The sequence below is a fragment of the Eucalyptus grandis genome, chromosome 7 (assembly GCF_016545825.1).
Source record: "Eucalyptus grandis isolate ANBG69807.140 chromosome 7, ASM1654582v1, whole genome shotgun sequence".
In the NCBI taxonomy this organism is placed as follows: Eukaryota; Viridiplantae; Streptophyta; class Magnoliopsida; order Myrtales; family Myrtaceae; genus Eucalyptus; species Eucalyptus grandis.
This window is the reverse complement of record NC_052618.1, coordinates 17,836,681-17,845,386: the sequence shown is the minus strand read 5'-3', so window position 1 is coordinate 17,845,386 and position 8,706 is coordinate 17,836,681. Positions and strand designations below refer to the sequence as shown.

General features: G+C 39.5%; 1 long non-coding RNA gene across 1 annotated transcript; it reads left to right on the top strand.

Moving 5' to 3' along the window:
* The first annotated feature begins 6,032 nt into the window (after positions 1 to 6,032).
* On the top strand, positions 6,033 to 7,788 carry LOC120295722. Its single transcript, XR_005553042.1, has 3 exons — positions 6,033 to 6,574; positions 6,736 to 7,037; positions 7,650 to 7,788. It is a non-coding gene; the product is annotated as an uncharacterized LOC120295722 (long non-coding RNA).
* The last annotated feature ends 918 nt before the right edge of the window (positions 7,789 to 8,706 follow it).

Genomic DNA, 8,706 nt, shown 5'->3' with positions numbered 1-8,706 from the left:
CGTCCTAAACAAAAATGTGGACTAAAAGACGCCACGTTCCCTCCGGGGGTCCTCGGCGAAGGGGGGGTTTACAAACATGAACTTTTTTTTAGTTAATTTTGGATATTGATCAAGTCCATATTTAAGGATGGAAAAATATTAATGCGACTTAAATAAACTCTCATATGCTAAGTAAACCACCAGATAGTGTCTCAATTAGAGATGCAAATTTTGAATCATTCCAAAATATGAGAAGACAATGTGATATTATCACTCGCCGTGTCAGATAATTTTGTCCCTATCTCTTTTTCTTTCCTTAACTTGTCACAAATGAAAGAATAATCTAATATCCGCCTACAATTATATTGCTTATATTATGTTTGTGTGTATCTGCACCACACTATCATTAAGATATAGCAAATATGTGATCGGCTCTATTTAAGGACATTGCAATGGGCTTCCCATCCACATCAATCATATGCAAATCAATCATCAAAAGAAGCAAAACCATACCATTTAACTAGGGTTTATCTTTACTTAAGAAATTTTGTTGAATGTGACGTACACTTGTTCTTTATAATAAAATAATCATTTTTTTGTTAGAATAAAATAATCATGTTCACTTAACATTATATCTTGCAATTATTGAACATCAATAATATGACAATTTTTTTTTGGTTAAATTATCGTTTTCTTAAAGAATGATAAATGATGGAAAATATGCTTATCTTTACAATAAAATATTATGCTTATTGAACCCTAGTATTGATGCAATTGGTTGGGGAATTAAGGAATTCCAACTTAAAAACTGGAGATTGTTGGTTAGGACCACACATATTGCGTGCAAACTACTCTGAAATTGAGTCACCTACACAAATTAAAAGTTTAAACTTAATTGATTCATTGGACTTGCATGATATTTCGTAGGCTTCTAAGTAGACAGGTATCCAAGCCTATGCCCCTAGAATTTAGACAAGGGAAAAGCATATAATATATAATATATTAGATAAATAATACATAGTATATATTATTACCTGGGTTGGTCCCCATGGATTAACTCTAAACTCCTAGGATTGAGGACCAATCTGCACAATGTAGGGTCCAAGAATCTCAGAACCAAGGACCAATCCAATCCTCTTGGGAATTGGATTAGGATCAGCCCGGTTCGGCTGGTTTAGGAGTTAGTCCAAGGTTGACCCTGAACTGATGCTCACCCCTACATGAGACACTCTTTTTCCCACCCCACCCAGGAATTTTAAGTTTCGACTCTTCATTTATCCACTCCAAAAAGGGCAGATACTGCTGAGACAACATCTTGGCCAAAAAAGCCAATACTTGAGAAGTGAAAGTTGCAGCTGAAATTTTATTCGATTGGGGACTATGTGTCCTTAAAAAATATTTGCGTTTGGATTGCTGGGAAGAGAATACTTACCTGATTACGTCAGCAATAGATGCAATTTTCAAGCTCTCCCGCAAACTCACAACGCTTAGGTAATCTCGCCATGGGGCCACCATCACCCACTACCTCACAAAGAGAATTGCCGCAGGTTCTGATCCAAATAACACAAGAGCCAAAGCTCTCGTTGCCCTGCCAAGTGCAGATACGCCTGTAGTTATCCCATACTCTGCATCCTATAACAATATTGCCTAACTGCCATCCATTACAAGGTAAGAGAAGAGATGATTAAAGAAAATAACTAAGCTGATCGAAGGCTATTAGGAAATCAAGAATTCGAGAAAACAATATTGTTCTACCGAACTATAAAAGTGGGCGTTATCTACATTACTTTCGAAAATTGATTATCCCTACCTGAAGGAACTAGTACCAGTCAATTATCTTCAACTAAGTTTTGAGAAAAAAACTCAAGGATTGAAAAATAGATTTAGGGGAATAAAAGCAGATACCGCAGTCACGGTGAATGCAGTCCGAAGCTTGTCTTCATTCTCCCTCTGATGCACCATCAAAGGAAGTCACAAGCGCTCCAAATCTTCCCTCTTTCACGCACGCACAAACAAATTCCAAAGCGCCATAATTCACAATGAAATGCCATAAGCCTAAGGTGCTGCCATTATAAGATCACCCTCAATTCCATCCGTCCTCATCGCCGACCGCCACTACAAATCCAGAATCCGAAGCCTTTCACTCTCCAGTACCACCGCAGTTAGATCAGACGAAAGACCAATTCGCGAAGAAGGGTTGGCCTGAAGCAGCAGAATTGGAGGATTACGAGTTTCGGCAGCCTCGGCATGAAACAAGGCCGCTTGGATCTTCGCCATGAAGGTCGAACACCGACTGGAGTTTGGATTTGGGGCTTTTCTGGCCATCGACAAAAGCCCTGAATTCAAAACGATCGGTCACTGGCATTGTCAATTTGCGGGGAATCTTTCAGCAGAAAATGCAAGCTTTTGATGAAGGTCGCTTTTTGGAGAGTCTTTATCCGATGGAGACTAGAATCTGACGAGACAATAAAGAGCAATTCTCCACCGATATCAACTTGGACCGTCTTCTCCCTTCAGATTTGAAGTGGTGATGGAAAGAAGATGGATGGAGGGAGGTGGGGGAAAGAAGAGGAGGGAACGGGGTCTAGGCTTCGCGCGATGGCTGAGCTCACCGCAAACGGACGTTACACAATAAGAATGGTCTTTCTCTTCTCCCTTGACGACGAGAGTCTCCACTTTAGAATTATTTTTTCTTTTTTTTCAAAGATTAATGATTAAAAGAAAATTTCTACTAGGCCCTAAAAAATTAACAAAAAATACAACAGGAGGTGGCACAAAATGATCTTGGCCGTACTGGGCCCGACTGAACCGCCCTGCCGCCATCCCTACTTTCCTGCACTCATCTATACACACTCACCTAGAGACGCAACCCCAAGAAGACGTGTGGCATTAAAAAAAAAAACATAAATATAATATATAAGAACTAGACCTGAGCAGGTCTTTAAGCTTCCAGACTGAATAGCCTTTTATCCAGGGTGTCTTCCCCATAAGTCGTTTACGGAGGCAAGTGAGAGGGAGAAACACGGGATAACGGGCCCACTGGGCTCTCCGGCCACAGGGCTTCTAGCCCTGGGATCCCACCTGGAGGGAGGTCACTACCTTCTCCTAGCATACTAGGCTGGTAAACCCCCAATGAAAGGTCCTGGGAGGTGGCCATTCCTTTAATATACCAGCTATTATATAGTTTTTGAACATTTTAAAATAATAGTTTTGTGATAGTTATTACATTAAGTTAGTAGACTAGACAAATCTATTATATTTAGATATACACATGTTTAAACAATAAATATAAATTTAACCATTGAAAATTATCGATCAATTTACAGCTGTACTCACTCCGCATCAAGATGGTGGCAACACCAAAATTTCTCCTTTGCCCCTTTTCTGTGAACCTCCTAGAATGTGTCATTCTCCCTCTTGTCACTGCCGTAGGTACTATTCCCTCATGAGAGGCAATGTCTTGCCCAAACAAATTAGCAAGCAAATCCATTCTATCAAGCTAGAGCCTGTGGAGGCAAGGACCAAACAAACTACTCACGTTGATCATATTCACTCCCACCCACCAAAACAACTGCACGAACCCAAAATCTACTTGAATCAGCACCTCTTTCCACTTCGATTCAAGAATCAAAAGGCAAGAGTCAACACTTACCTTGACTTTCCTAGGGATTATGCAACACCACACCATTAGATTGATTGTACCATTGGGCAAAGTCTCTGGCTTCACAACGAGACCCATTACAAGGTACGAGAAAAGATGATTGAAAAATAATTACTAAGCATCTTATGACACATACCATAGTCACAGTGAAGCTTCTCATCATTCTCCCTCTGATTCACCATTAAAGGAAGTTGCAACCACTTCCAATCTTTCGCCTTTCATGTTCACATAGACAATCCAAGTGCCGTACCCCATGATAAATGCTATAGCGTAAGGTGCTGCAATTGTAAGATCACCCTCGATTCTCTCTGCCCTCATTGTCTACCTCGACTACAATTTGGAATCTGGTTCTAACTATGACATGGTCAGTTATGGATGGACAATTAAGATGCGCTCGACAATGCAATGCAGAGAGCACACCAACCTTTCCTTGGCGGATGTCCTCGATCGCTCCTGGAATACAAGCAAAGCTTGTCGTGGTCAGTCCAAGTCATATTTATCTTCTTATAGATGGAAACAAGTGCTCATGGGGCACGGTATCAGCTGAAACCACTCCAAGCGCTACTACATTAAGCTGCAAATTCAATACCAACTGATTCATTCTAAAGCAAAGTCTTGCTCACGGCAAGCTGCTCCATCACTATCTTAGTGAAAAGATAGAGTGTCACTTGAATTGAGTACTAACCTAAAATACAATTAATGGCAGTAATTTGTTTGAAAATGCTTTACATTGTGGGTTAAGATCAATGGCTTTCATGAGCCTCTTAAGACTATTGACTAAAGCCTGCCTTGTGTGCTTTCTTTCCAAGGGCACATGCTTACATTATTGTCCTTTTTTCGGCATACATTGGTTGTTCAAACGTCTACCCATGTGCAGCATGTTTCTAGTCAATTTGTCAGGCAACATATTCAAGAAAACAAGAAAGAGGGAACTCTTAGGTATTCAGACAGGTTGTGACCGGTGAAGCTCTTAAGATATATGCGGGAAATCCGAGTGTTCTTCTCTGTTGGTTGGCTAGGATTTGCAAGAGAAACTCATTTGTGTGTAGGAAATGTATGTGTGTTTGAGCTCCTTGATAAAGATGATGTTGTGTTCAAAGTCTCCATCTTCAGCAGTGGTGGTAAGGATCATATTCACATTGATTGAGATGTCCATTGGATGTGTTACTCTAGACCATTCACAGTGTCAATATGAATTCAAGAAATCTAATTATGCCTTCTTTATTCAACTGTTGCGAATTGATGAAAATGAGATCCTTTCTGTTCATGTTTTACTGTTTCTTGATGCTAGTTTTGGTTCTATATATTTTTATTTTGGCAAGAGTCCCTCAAATTTGGCGCTTCTTTAAGGTTACTGGTTGCTCAACTGCCCTGAAGGGTTTAATATGTATTTTCTTGACGTCCTAACATTTTGTGTTTAACCAAAGCTTTTGCAAGAGAGTGAAAAATACAAAGAAAGCAGTCCATGCGTTTACTTTTTACGGCTAAATGAAAAAATATATAAAAAAAAAAATCGTGAGGAAGTTGTATGGCGAAGCACTTGATTGTACGCAACAGATTGCTAATCGAATTATATTTCCAAATTGAAGTTATTTTGAGTTGGAGGCAATGCCCCCGCCACTTTATTTAAGCCTTATTTGCTATAAATGAATGTACTGATTTTTGTTTACTATGTTAAGAATTCAAAGATTGATTTTAAGTGATGTTGATACTTGATTTTTTTTTTTTTTTTTTTAAAGTTAAAGTTAGAAAACTCAAAACTTGTGATCTATGAATGTGTCGAGACTTGTTTCTTGACAAGGAAAAAACAATTAGATTAGCGTCTTTAGTACCTTAATTGCATGTAGAGATTAGAAGCATTTAACTTCATTAGTAATTAGGCATCAATATGTCAGTAAATTAAGAATTGACTGTTAGATTGATTCTTTTGTCAAACTTATAGAAAAAGTCAGCTCTAAACGTAAAAAAATTGCATATAGGTGTCGATATTAGTCCTTTAAGTTTTAAATTTTTCATACAAATGGCCGAAGGTCGAGTTTTTGGTTAAATGGAAGAATTTAACATACTCAAAATAGAAATTGGAATTTCCTTAGTTTCTAATTTTTTTTTTTTTGACATTTGATTTAGAGATGGTGAAAGAGACATTGGATTTTTTTTTTTTTTATGAAATTAAAGAGACATTGGATTCAATTAAAGAAATTTTAATCTATGAAACCGGTCAATCATCTAGAGCATGACACTTAAGACACCTTAAGATTTGAGTTACTTAAACTCACCCCCACTAGTGATCAAATAAAATTGCCAAAGGAAAAATCTCGTAAGACTGAATCTAGGAAAAATCCCTTTCTGTCTCTTTCGTTGTCGGACGTCCTCCATCGTCACCAGCGATCACCTCCCCACCGATGGCGAGAAGTCCTCTGTCTTGCCCTGTTTTACCGTTAGTGCATAAGAGAAGTTTGAGCCTTCGTTCGGGGCCTTTTCGCCTGCGAAAAACACGTCATGACCTCCTGCTCCTTCTCGGTTTCTCCTTTCACCGTCGCCGCCTCCTTCATCTCGACATCTTTGCCTGAGCTGTTGTTAGGATAGTGTTCTCTCTAGTCGAATGGTTCCCGTTCGGCAGCAGAACTTCAGGCGACGATGGCTTGGGCTTGGACAATAGTTGGCGTCAGCTTCATCCGAGGACGGAGTTTTCCAGCTGCGGTACCTATGGTCGGCGAGCAACAGCAAGAGCCTGCGTGGCTTTGAGGATGATGGGGACATTCGTGCCGCCCATTACAAACGGACCATATTCGAGACAATCTCGCTGTCCGTGCGTCCAATAAGCTCAAGCTGTCGTTCTAAGCTTATTCATCAGCATGAATCACCAGAGACGGGTTTCTGAGGCCACGGTTCTTCATTTGATCCTCGCTCGTGTCGAGAAATTCCATCTTCAAGGTGAGTTCTTCCATGCTCTGTCTTTTCATAGTTCTGTGGCTGAGAATATAGAAACACGATTTGTATGAAAACTGACTCTAAACGAGTGTTTGTCAGTGGGGTGTACGTTCTTTGATAAACCAATCATAGTCAGGGGACAAGTCTTTGTTTCGTTGTTACAGTTAAGCTTACCCATCGAAATGCTAGCCAACTGTTTGTGAAAATGCTCCAACGAAGTTGCGAATTATCTTTGAGGAAAAGCCGCTTGAATCTGTAGATGCGGATGCTCATCACACGTTTAAACCACAATGGCATCTTCAATTCATTCATTATACTCCTATTTCGTGAAATTTAAATCTAAGACTGAGAGTAACTCGTCTGTTGTTTTGTTTTGTGCATTGTTCTCATGGTGAATACTGGCAAGATAAACGGCAGACTCTTGATGAACACTGATTTCTTACGATCCTCGACTTAACTGTACTGGGTATGTTCCATTTTGTTTGCTATGCAATAAGCATCACTGTGGAATCATAATCGAGGATGGGTGGTGGCCAATGGCGGCGGTCCGGTGATGAATGTAGGTGGTTGAGGGTGAAGAATATATGTCAAAGATTTGAGGCTTTGGTATATTGATATTTAAGGTAGCTCTAAAGTTCATGTTGTTGATATGATTAAAATCTGGTGCATTTAAGATTTCATGGAGTTCTGGGAAAAATGAAAGAACTTAAAAAAAAAAAAAAAGAGAGAGAGCGAGAGAGAATAATTATTAGGGGCCTAACTTGTTCATAATTAAAAAGGGCTAATCTGATGAGCCCAAGAATCATGAGGCCAGGTTTATTCCACATTAGCTGCTTCATCACTATCTTAATGAAAAGATAGAGTGTCACTTGAATTGAGTACTAACCTAAAATACAATTAAGGGCATTAATTTGTTTGAAAATGCTTTACTTTGCGGGTTAAGATCAATGGCTTTCATGAGCCTCTTAAGACTATTGACCAAAGCTGGCCTTGTGTGATTTCTTTCCAAGGGCGCATGCTTTCATTATTGTCCTTCTTTCGGCATACATTAGTTGTTCAAACGTCTACCCTTGTGCAGCATGTTCCCGGTCAATTTGCCAGGCAACATATTCAAGAAAACAAGAAAGAGGGAACTCTTGGGTATTCAGACATGTCATGGCCGGTGAAGCTCTTAAGATATATGCAGGAAATCCGAGTGTTCTTCTCTGCTGGTTGGCCAGCATTTGCAAGAGAAACTCATTTGTGTGTAGGAAATGTCTGCGTGTTTGAGCTCATTGATAGGGATGATGTTGTGTTCAAAGTCTTTATCTTCAGCAGTGGTGGTAAGGATCAGATTCACATTGATTGAGGTGTTCGTCGGATGTGTTACCCTAGACTGTTCACAATGTTGATATGAATTCAAGATTTCTAATTATGCCTCCTTTATTCAGCTGTTGCAGGTTGATGAAAATGAGACTCATTTTTGTTCATGGTTAATTGTTTCTTTGTGCTAGTTTTGGTTCTATATTTCCATTTTGGCAACTCCCTCAAATTTGGCGCTTCTTTAAGGTTTTTTGGTTGTTTAACTGCCCTAAAGGGTTATTATGTATTCCCTTAACGTCCTAATATTGTGGCCGTGGGTGGCTGAGTTGATCATGAAGAGGTCTCGAAGCGCCGCGTGAGTGCTTGGCGTTCCTCTGTTGTTGATGTGAAGGATTCTTGAATCGCCATTTTCAAGTGAGTGCTTGACGTGGGTTATCTCATTGTTCTTGTCCGTGAAAATACATCCAAGGAAGACTAGCGTTTGTAACCGTGAAATCTTGTGGTAAGATTTGTGAATTTCTTCATGAAATTGAGAGACTATTTCGCGAGAAGTTGTGGACTTAAACACTGCATGTGTTACTAGATGTAATTGGGGCTTGAGTAACATTGAGAATATTTGAGTGACTCGAATATGTAATATTCATTATATCGCTTGATTTATAGTAAAATCCATTGCTACTCTCCCATGGACGTGGGTCATTATAATTGAACTACGTAAATTTGGTGTTCAATTTTTTTTTTTGTTTCGTCTATCTTATTATTTGATTGCTCGCTTTTCGCAACATATGTAGACCGTGACTCCTAAATATTCGAACGGATAATGGCCAGTGTAC